At 39.8% G+C, this 10,685-nt stretch overlaps 1 long non-coding RNA gene across 1 annotated transcript; it reads right to left on the reverse strand.

Moving 5' to 3' along the window:
• Window positions 1-484: 484 nt before the first annotated feature.
• LOC118486779 lies at window positions 485-2,100 on the reverse strand. Its single transcript, XR_004879874.1, has 3 exons — window positions 1,709-2,100; window positions 1,115-1,188; window positions 485-629 (listed from the first exon to the last, which is right to left on the reverse strand). It is a non-coding gene; the product is annotated as an uncharacterized LOC118486779 (long non-coding RNA).
• Window positions 2,101-10,685: the final 8,585 nt, after the last annotated feature.

The raw sequence follows: 10,685 nt of genomic DNA on the forward strand, positions 1-10,685 counted from the left end.
AAATCTTGATTTGTCAAATGCTTTGTTAAAAAGGTCGGCACGTTGGTCATCGGTGTGGACCTTAACAACATCGATTAGCCTTTTCTCAAAGCAATCACGTATGAAGTGATATTTGATTTCGATGTGTTTGGTCTTTGAGTGCTGCACAGGATTTCTAGTGATCTGTAATGCAGCAGAATTATCAACGTAAATAGGAGTAGTTAGGAATTCAAAACCATAGTCCCGCAATTGTTGTTGGATCCAAAGAACTTGGGAGCAACAACTTGAGGCAGCAATGTATTCAGCTTCGCATGTTGATGTAGCGACGCACGTCTGCTTCTTGCACTGCCATGTGACTAGGCGATTTCCTAAAAACTGACATCCAGCCGTTGTGGATTTGCCGTCGATTTTGCATCCGCCATGATCAGAATTGTCACACCCCAACCGATGGCGGAAACATCGGGATGAGACGAACAAATTGCTCAAAACAACATAACACTAGATGTGACATTATGAATTTAATCATTTTATTAAAACTAGGGGATAATACAAAGTTTCAAATATCCAAAACATAAATTCAAACAAAGTTTATAACTAAAATGGGTTTCTATGCCATCCTAGCTTGTTACTTGATATCTTGAACATTCAACCTGCAATATGTATTAAAGTACAATCAACAAAAGCATGTTGGCGAGTATACAAGTTTTCATACATAGCATAGTACGTGTTTAAAATGTTGCTCATATCCAAATGTGAAATACAATATCATATTGACAGTATATACTCGAAACGATGTTACTCTATGTGTCCAAACCAAAGTTTAACGCAATTAAAGTGCCTACCCAAAAGAGTATGGGTGGTTTTAACATAGATTAACCTAACAATACCCGTTACTAGCACGGGAGGGGCGTTTCTCAACCTATAGCGCTACCATTGTTAGGGGAGGCTTGTACGAAGTTAATGAACACATAGTCATGAGTGTTTACATTAGCATAACATGTCTAACATGATTAAAATGTATCACATAGAGTAAGGATAGAGTGTGCATAAAATGTTTAACGTGAATGTGTTGTTTGATATAGAATACATATTGCACCCAAAAAGTGTAAAACGAAAATGGGTCATGTATACTCACATTGATTGCGTTGCGATTTCTTGTAACGCACGAATAAGATTGAGAATCCAAGGGAACGCACAAGAGCGATTATCCTAGATATTAAGATTTAACATAAGCAATCTAGTTATTATTTTATGAGTAAATAGATTAGTTATTTAGGTATTTCATCTAAACCTTTAATATTATAAAAAGGTATAATAAATCGTTATTATTTAATTTTAAAGTTAAAGAATAAAGAAAATGAGTTTCTTTAAAGAAAATGAAACTGTTAAAAGAAACCAAGGAAAAAGTAAACAATAAAAAAATTGTTATTGCTTTTGAATCTTTAAAATATGTCATCTTCTTGTTTATAAAAATCCAATCGAACCAGAACATGAACAAACTCACAATACTGTTATTTTCTAACTTCATGTAATTTACATAATGTTATTTTCTATCTTCATGCTGGACGTACGTATAGGAATATAAAACACCATTTAGAAAGCATTAGATCAAGTTGATAAATATTATGTCCAAATGTTTAGTTGATTAACTAATGTATAAAATCGGAAAATAGATACGTATCAACGGACGGTTAAACGAAGAACAAAAGGAACGAGAAAGTATATATACCGAAAAGTGACGACACGAACGTCGACGTGATCCTGGTTCCGGCAACGGCTTTCTCCTCGACGCTGTAGGTGCCTCCAGTAGACCCCTAGGACTCCGGTGGGTTGTTGGAACTCCTGGTAGCGTACTCGACAACGTGCCGGTCCAGCGGCGGTGAGGTGTTTCGGGTTGTCTCCTCCGGTGAATCGGCGGGAACAGAGGGTGTTGCGAGCGATGTGTGAGGGAGTCGAGTGGTGGTGTCGAGATGGTGAGGCTTCGGCTTTTATAGCCTTCGCACGGCTCGCAAGGTAAGGAAATGATTGTGATTGATCGTATCAATGGAAACGCGGAATGTAATTGTCAATCACGATAGGAATGAATTGCGGAAAGATATAAATTACCGAGAAATCAAAGTTGTAACTTCGCTGACTTACGTTTTTGGGCGGCAAACTTTTCTTCAAGAACTTCTGCTTCTTTTTAAAATGAGTTTTCAAAAGAGAGAATTTACAAATCCATTATGACATCTTTTAGTTTAGAGTTTTACATAGTTACAATTTAAACCCTTAACTTACATGTTTGACGCTAACAAGGTTACAACTTAAATTAACTAGAAACTCTAACTTGGTTAATTAGTTTATACCAAACTTTAAACTATTAGTTTAATTATTAACTAACTAGTTATATAGGGGAAATATTAATTTTATTAGTTAAACGAATAAATAAATAATCGTATTTATAACCGGATTAAATTAGGTTAAAAATCTTTCAACAATTATTTATTTCGCGAAACAAAAAAATCTCCGAGGTTTCAAAGCTTAGGATCCGAATTTTAAAACGGGTCGGATTTTGGGAAATCCATTTTGACGGATGTTACAAGAATCACTGAATGCGATCAAGTCAAAGTTATTATCCCTAGGGTACCATAGACCGGTGTCAGGGTAACCCTTCAAATAACGAAAAATCCTTTTTACAGCTGCAAGATGTGAGGCCTTCGGGTTGACTTGATATCTGGCAAGCAGGCACGTTGGGTACATTATGTCTGGCCTTGATGCTGTGAGGTACATAAGAGATCCGATCATTGCGCGGCAGTATGAGGGGCTAACAGCTTCACCCTTCAACTTCAAGTCTGGAGTAATTCCGTGATTTTGTGGTAGTGGGGTACCAATGGGCGTTGCATCAGACATCTGGAACCGGCTCAAGATGTCACCAACATATTTAGTCTGATGGATGAATATCCCAGACTCAGTTTGTTGCACTTGTAGGCCCAAGAAGAAGGTCATTTCCCCCATAGCACTCATCTCGAATTTATCCTGCATAATGCGCTCGAAATTCCTACACAAGACATCATTAGTAGAACCAAAAATAATATCATCAACATATACCTGTACCAGAAGAAGATCTCCATCTTGTTCTTTGATGAAGAGAGTACAATCGATAAGACCTCTTCGAAAACCGTTCTCCAGCAGATAGGTGGATAAGGTTGCATACCAAGCTCGTGGTGCTTGATGAAGACCATAGAGAGCTTTGTTGAGCAACCAAACCCGATCGGGATGGATAGGATCTTCAAAACCTGGAGGCTGTTCGACGTACACCTCTTCTTCAACCACACCATGTAAGAATGCACTTTTGACGTCCATCTGGTAAACCTTGAATCCTTTGAATGAGGCATAAGCCAAAAAGATCCGAATTGCTTCCAGACATGCAACAGGTGCATAGACTTCGTTGTAGTCGATTCCTTCTATCTGACGAAAACCTTGAACGACTAAACGTGCTTTGTTCTGAATAACCACTCCACGGTCGTCTTTCTTGCATTTGAAAACCCATCGAGTGCCAATTTTCTTGTAGTTCCCAGGTCTTTCAACAAGCTTCCAAACACCAAGCTTTAGAAATTGCTGCAATTCTTCCTGCATGGCTTCAACCCAAGCACTGTCTTTCAACGCTTCTTTCCACGATTTTGGTTCTTCTTGTGACACGTAACACGCGAAGGACCAGTCATTTTGTTGACCAGATTCTCTTATAGCTGAATACAAACCAGCATTCCGGTTGTTTCTCAGCTGATTACGCGTCTGCACACCGCAATGGACATCTCCTATAATATTCTGCTGGGGGTGGGTATCATGAATCCTCATTTCAGGATTTTCTGGCACGCGTGCATTGATACCCAAATTGTTAAGATTAAGATCAACAACCAACTCCACACCAGGAATGTGTGTAGAGGTGGATGCATTCCCTTCAGCAGTGTCTACATTCTGCATATGAGGTGTATCAACAGAGGCACCTTGAACAGGAGCAACTGGAGCCGAAGATCCTTCAGCTACATCATGATATTCATCATCTTCAGAAGATTCATTATAATCAGCAGCATCTTCATAAACTTCATTTTGAACCATATTGTTGACAGACGAAGAAGCTTGAGGGTCAACAACAATAGGTCTAACCAAAGGCGAGACAGCAGCGTTGTCACTTTCCAACAACATCCTAGCCGCTGCTGACTCTTCGTCAAAGGTTGGCAGATTGAAGGAGTCAAATAGCCCATCATAATCGAACATCCACGGATCACCCGGAGCCCTAACAGGACTCGTGTACCTTTGAACCCTCACTTCACTCCATAGCTCAATCTTTTTGGTAGCCAGATTCCAAACACGAAAATTCGGAGTAGCATATCCAAGGAAGAAACCCTCGATAGCTCTTGCTCCAAACTTTCCATCCGGCTCAATCATAGTACATGGAGCACCAAACGGTTCTAGTTAAGAAAGATCCGGTTTCCTTTTCTGAAGGAGTTCGAAGCAAGTTTTGCCATGTCTCTTTACTGTAAGAACTCTGTTTAACGTGTAGCATGCAGCTGATACAGCCTCCCCCCAGAATTGAATAGGGAGTTCCGACTCTACTAACATTGTTCTTGCAGTTTCTATAATCGTTCGATTCTTCCTCTCCGCGACACCATTTTGTTGTGGAGTATAACGAGAACTGTACTCATGAAGAATGCCTTTAGAAGTACAAAACTCATCCATAACTTGATTCTTGAATTCGGTTCCATTGTCGCTTCGGATCCTCTTCACTTTCAACGAATAGAGATTCTCCAACATTGTAAGAAGATCCTTGAGGATGCCAGGAGTTTGACTCTTGTGTGCCATGAAGGATACCCAAGAAAATCTAGAATAATCATCAGTAACAACTAGACAATAAGCATCTCCGAATGTTGTCTTGTGTTTCATAGGTCCAAAAAGATCCATATGAAGACGTTCGAGAGGCATGCTGACAGTGTTGATTTTCTTCAAAGGGTGAGACTTCTTTGTTTGCTTCCCTTTTTGGCACGAGACACAGATATCTTGTAAATGAAAACTTCTCACAGGCACACCATTCACAAGATTATTTTTTACCAAATGGTTCATCTTTCTCAAGTGAATGTGTCCCATTCTTCTGTGCCAAGATATAGACTCCTTTTCCGTGGCTTTCGAGACAAAGCAAGTGACTTGTGCAGATGTTGTAATCGCTTGGCTCATGTCGAGAATATAAAGATCATTAACTCTCGGAGCCGATAAGAGAATCCATTCTTGTGGAATTTTGAATCCAGGTTTCAGCACATAGCAGCCGGCATCATCAAAATGCACGGAGAATTTTTTATCGCAGATTTGCGACACACTGAGAAGATTATGATCAATTTGTTTAACATAATTGATCTTATCGAAGCACACAAAACCATTTGAGATACTTCCCTCTCCAGTGATGAATCCGCCTTTGTCTCCCGCAAATGCAACATACCCTCCTCTAATGTTTCTCACGTCGTATAGGAGCCGTAAGTCGCCAGTCATGTGCCTGGATGCTCCACTAATAGTTCCTCCTAGAACACCCTGCACATGTCATTTAAAAACATCAGTTGAGAATGGGGACCCAAGCCTTAGTGGTCTTGGGTCGTCCCTGAGCATCACGAAACGTGATATCAATCTCTTGATGGTTTTCAAGAACAACTGCTCCCCCTGAATTGTCACCCGCCTTAGGTAACCAAGTTCGTTTTTGCCTACCAGTTTTTGAAGATTCTGGTTTTACAGGTTGTGACACACTTGGTTCCCTTTGAACTGTTTTAACTTCAGATTTTAAAGCTTTTTCAACAGTTTTCATGTTCTTACGTCGTTGTTTAGTTTCTTGTTCTTTTACAGTTCGTTTATCATGTTTAGGTGAAACTGACCGACGTTGAGGATGAACTGTTTCAGGTGGAGCTTTCTCAACAAATTTATTCTTTGGAGCATTTGGGCAGTTTTTGATGATGTGCCCAATTTCTCCACATTTAAAACATGTTCTCCTTTCAACAAATTTAGGAGAACTTGATTGACCACAAGATGTCGAACTCGTGGAACCCGAGGTACTAGCCTTTTCATCACACCCATTTGTGCGTTGAGTGTAATTGTTATCACTGTTACGTTTTAAGATTGTGACTTGTTTTACAAAATCAGTGTTAGATTTGTTCTCAAAAGTTTCAATCTTATCAGTACCCTTGGATGACACGAACTTGACATCTTTTGCTTTCTTTTGAAATCGAGCTCCTTTTGTTTCAGACTTCATCTGAGAGACTTTATGCTTTTAAGCTCGTTTGACTGGTTGTTTACCATTAGAAGCACTAGGTTGTTGAGTGGTTGAAGATTTTTGATTACCAAAACGTTTTCTAATCTCAGCCTTAGGAACTGGATCACATTGTGTTACAACAATTCCCGGAAGTGTTTTTCCCAAAAATTTGTTTGTGTTGTCTTCAAAGACTTTATCAATCAGAGATTGATTTACATTTTTAATTGGGAAATCGTGATCTGAGTAGATTTTATCATCTCCAACCAAAGTATACAACACATTACTGCTTTTAACAGTAGACACACATGTCTTATCAACTTTGACAGAATCAATCACTTGTTTCTTAACAGATGAGACCTCAGGAGTATCAGGATCACAAAGAATGTGATTCTCTCGTGGAATAACTACTCCTTTCATCTTGTTAAGTGATTTATTCTGATCACTTACATCTATTTCTGATTCATCATCCGATGTCTCATAGTCCTCGATAATTGGAGGACTTTGCTTCATGGATGATGAAGTTTCTTGTTGCTTAGAGGATGTGTTTGAAGAATTGTCCGGTTTAAACCCTAGGCCAGTAGCAAATTCCTCAACATCAAGAGGCACACTGGGTTCATACCGAGGCATTTCCTCCTCATCAGGCATCCTGGTATAATTGTTCATCAAGGAGGGCAGACATTTCTTATACCCTATGCCTTTCTGATTTCCCTTCGGTTGTTGAACATCGATGATGTGATCAAGCACAAATTGGGAGTTAGAATAACTCTCCAATTTTTGTTTGATCGCATCATGCTCGCATTGGGCTATGGCTAATTGCTTCTTAGTTTCTTCCACAATGTTAATGTATTCATTTATACTTACTTGCTTGTGGTAAACTACTTTGTTCACTTCGGACACATTTTTCTTTAATGTTTCAATTACTGATTTAAAATCTTTTTCGTTCCGAGTTAAAGCCATATTTGCCTCTTTGCATTTGGAAAGTTCAATAACCAAATTTTGATTATGACTATGAAGCTTTTCTAGTTCAAGCTTCATTTCAGTACAAGATTCACAAACACTAGGAGCAGGAGGTTCAGAATTTACCTGACTCGAAGAGGCTGACACATTTGTCATAAAAGCAGTTTGAAAAGAAAAAGATCCGTCTTCAGAAAAGAACTTTTCCATTTCCCTGGATGTAGTAGCAGCCTTCTTGATCAGAATTGATTTCGGACATATGAGATCATCAGCTTCATTCAATAAATCCTCAACACCAGAACCTGCTTCCTCCTTCACATCAGACTCTGATTGATTATCCCCAGAAACGGAGCCTTCTTCATCAGAACTTCCAGAATAACCAGAACTGTCATCACTTTCAGAGGACTCTTCTTTATGAACATGCTTGATGATCTTTGCATAACAAGCTGTTCCACCTCCTTGATCACCTTCACCAAACTGCACAGACCAGTCACATCCCTCATCAGCTTGAACAGCCAAAGCCCGATTGGGATTTGAAGTTCCAGACTGGCCCTGATTGTTATTAACTGCCACAATCCTCCTCTCACGGTTTTCTTGCTGGGCATTCACATTTGTAGTACTCGTCTGGTTTCTGAAAGGGTTGTGATTGCCTTGTTTTGTTGGTCGAGTGCACTCACGTTTGAAGTGCCCTTTATTACCACAATTGAAGCATGTAACGGCGTTGATATCAAACCCATACTTCGTATCTTTCTTTCCTTCCAACGAAGTTCTTCCAGTTCGAGCCATGAAATCTTTTGACCTTCTCACTGCACTAGCAAAAGCCCATTTGATATCCATCAACTCCATTTCTTCCTTGTCGATCTGTTGATAATCTTCATTGGTCATGTTGATGTTTCCAAGCTGACCTGCTACCAAACCACAGTAAGCACTGACCATTGTATTGATAATTTCCATATGTTCCTTAGCAACTTCAATGCTGAGGTGTGAAAGGTTTGAATTATCGACTCGGATTGTGTTAGGGTTTTGAGGTTGAGGATTGTTTGAATAATGTGCCTGCTGTTGTTGTTGTGGTGGTTGGACTTGTGGCTGTGTTGGGACGGGAATGTGAGACCTTGGATCAAAAGCCGGAGCAGCAGTTGATTGAGGAAACGGAAGAGAACTTGTATTCGACACAAATGCAGTTTGCAGTTTAGGTTGCTGAGCTGCAGCGGATCTTGCCAAAGCATCGAAGCCTGGAAGGTACATTTCTGTATTCTGAGGAGCGGGAGCTCGCTTTGCTTTCCTGATTTCTTCATCATTTTTATGTTCCAGCTTCTGAATGAACTCATAGATGTTAACCGTGTCTAGAGTTCCAGTGTGCTTCAACAACTCAATAAAAGAACTCCATTTTGGAGGTAAAGCGTCAGCAAACCTATTCACCATGTCTTGTTGAGTAGATACAACCCCATAAGCACACATTTCACTAATCAGATGATAGAACCGTGTTGTCATATCATTTAGAGTTTCGTTTTCCAAAAACTGAAACGATTCAAACTCTTTCTTCAACAAATCATGACGAGACTTTCGAATAGCTGCATTGCCTTCTCCTCTAGCAACTAAGGCATCCCACAATGTTTTCGTGGTCTTGCAGTAGGAGAACTGATGATAGATATCTTTGTTGAGTGCTTGTGTAAGTGTAGCAAAGGCCTTTTTCTCCAATTCATAAGCCTTCTTGTCATTTTGCAGCATGTTAGCATAACCTTCTGAAGTGGACGCCGCAACCTCAAGATTAGCATTGAATGCATTGATGAAACACGTCCAAAGATCGGTGCTTTGCCCTTGAACATACATGTGAAAGCGGTTTTTCCATGATGGAAAGTCGTTCATATGATTCAACTTTGGTGGACGATTGTTGCTGCCCGTTTCGCTTTCACTAATCAAAAGATTTTGAATGCTTTGACTTTGATTGGATACCAAAGCCCATTGACTGGGACTGATTGATGGCGATGGAAACATACTTTTTGCCCAAGCTGCAGCAGAGGTTAGCTCTTGACTAGATTGTGAGTCAATACTCCAGTCCCAAGGACTTGTACAACTCATTTTGATGAGATACTAATTGGAAACCTTCACAAACACAAACCTGTTAGATTCAAACAGACAAGAAGTGAAAGATACAGACTTGTTCGAAAGACCAAGACTTGTTCGAAGGATCAATAGTGTTCGAAAGATCACTGTTGAGTTTCGAACAAAGACTTCGAAAGATTCACAATTTGACAGATCCTTATCTTTCGAGCAATTATTTCAAAAGATTCACAATTTGAAGGATCCTTATCTTTCGAGCAATTATTTCGAAAGATTCACAATTTGAAAGATCCTTATCTTTCGAATAACTATCCTTCGAATAGATTCCCTGGATCGAAGGATAAGTCTCTGACTTCGAAGGATGGGTCGAAAGATGATTATCTATCGAGCCTTCCTTGATCGAAAGATGATCGTTCGATATCGAAAGATATCCTTCGATCGCTACTGACACAACTGACAAAAAGGTGACAGGTTGGTGAGAAAGGTGATTGGTTAGTGAACCAACTTTCGGCAGAAAGGATGTTCTGACCTCAACTTTTCACCAACTTTGATTTTCAAATAAAATATGCCCAAAATGGCAAATCTTATCCAGAAAGTCCGGTCACCGGAACACACCGGAATTTGGCCGGAAATCACCAAATTTCGTAAAAACAAGTTGTAAGTTACCCAACCCGCTTTTTAACACTCCCGGTTGGTTTAAAACACGTTTTTATGCCAAGAAATCCCAGAAAATCACTAAAAACGGGAGCTAAACCAAGTGTCCAAACACACCAAGACTTGAACAAACCCGGTTTTTAATAAGGTAAAGAGCCACGGCTCTGATACCACTTGTAAGTCCCTCGCGGAGGATGAGGTTAAACCTTAACCTTGTTATATTAACACACTAGCAAGTGCGGAATCCAAGCTAGAGTGCAACCGAGTTGAGACAAGCATAAACACAAAACACACAAGATTCACCGATTAACACCACTTGTATTAATGCGAATGAAGGTTCCGGTTACAAGCACAATGTTTACAAATCAGTTTTGTAAACTCTCTCTAAGTGTGTGTGTGTTCTTGACAGAATACTCTCTCTATCTCTCGAGTCTATCTTTCTGTCTGTGTGCCTCTATGAAATGAACACACTGCATGGGTATATATACCCAACACAGATTGCATGCTTCGAAGGATAAGATAGTCAGGTCGAAGGATCATCTATCGACCAGAATCACACCGAAGGATCCATACATACCTCGAAGGATGATGTATCCTTCGAGGTCCATCTGTATCCATCGAAGGTTGTCTTTCGAGGTGATCGAAGGATATAAACCATCCTTCGATCACATCCTTCGAAGCAAACAAACTTACATACTTATTGTTGACTGTTTGGCCAAGTCAAACCAGGAGGATGGTTGACTTGGTCAAACTTACAAGTTTAGCAACTGAC

Source organism: Helianthus annuus, chromosome 14 (assembly GCF_002127325.2).
Source record: "Helianthus annuus cultivar XRQ/B chromosome 14, HanXRQr2.0-SUNRISE, whole genome shotgun sequence".
In the NCBI taxonomy this organism is placed as follows: domain Eukaryota; kingdom Viridiplantae; phylum Streptophyta; class Magnoliopsida; order Asterales; family Asteraceae; genus Helianthus; species Helianthus annuus.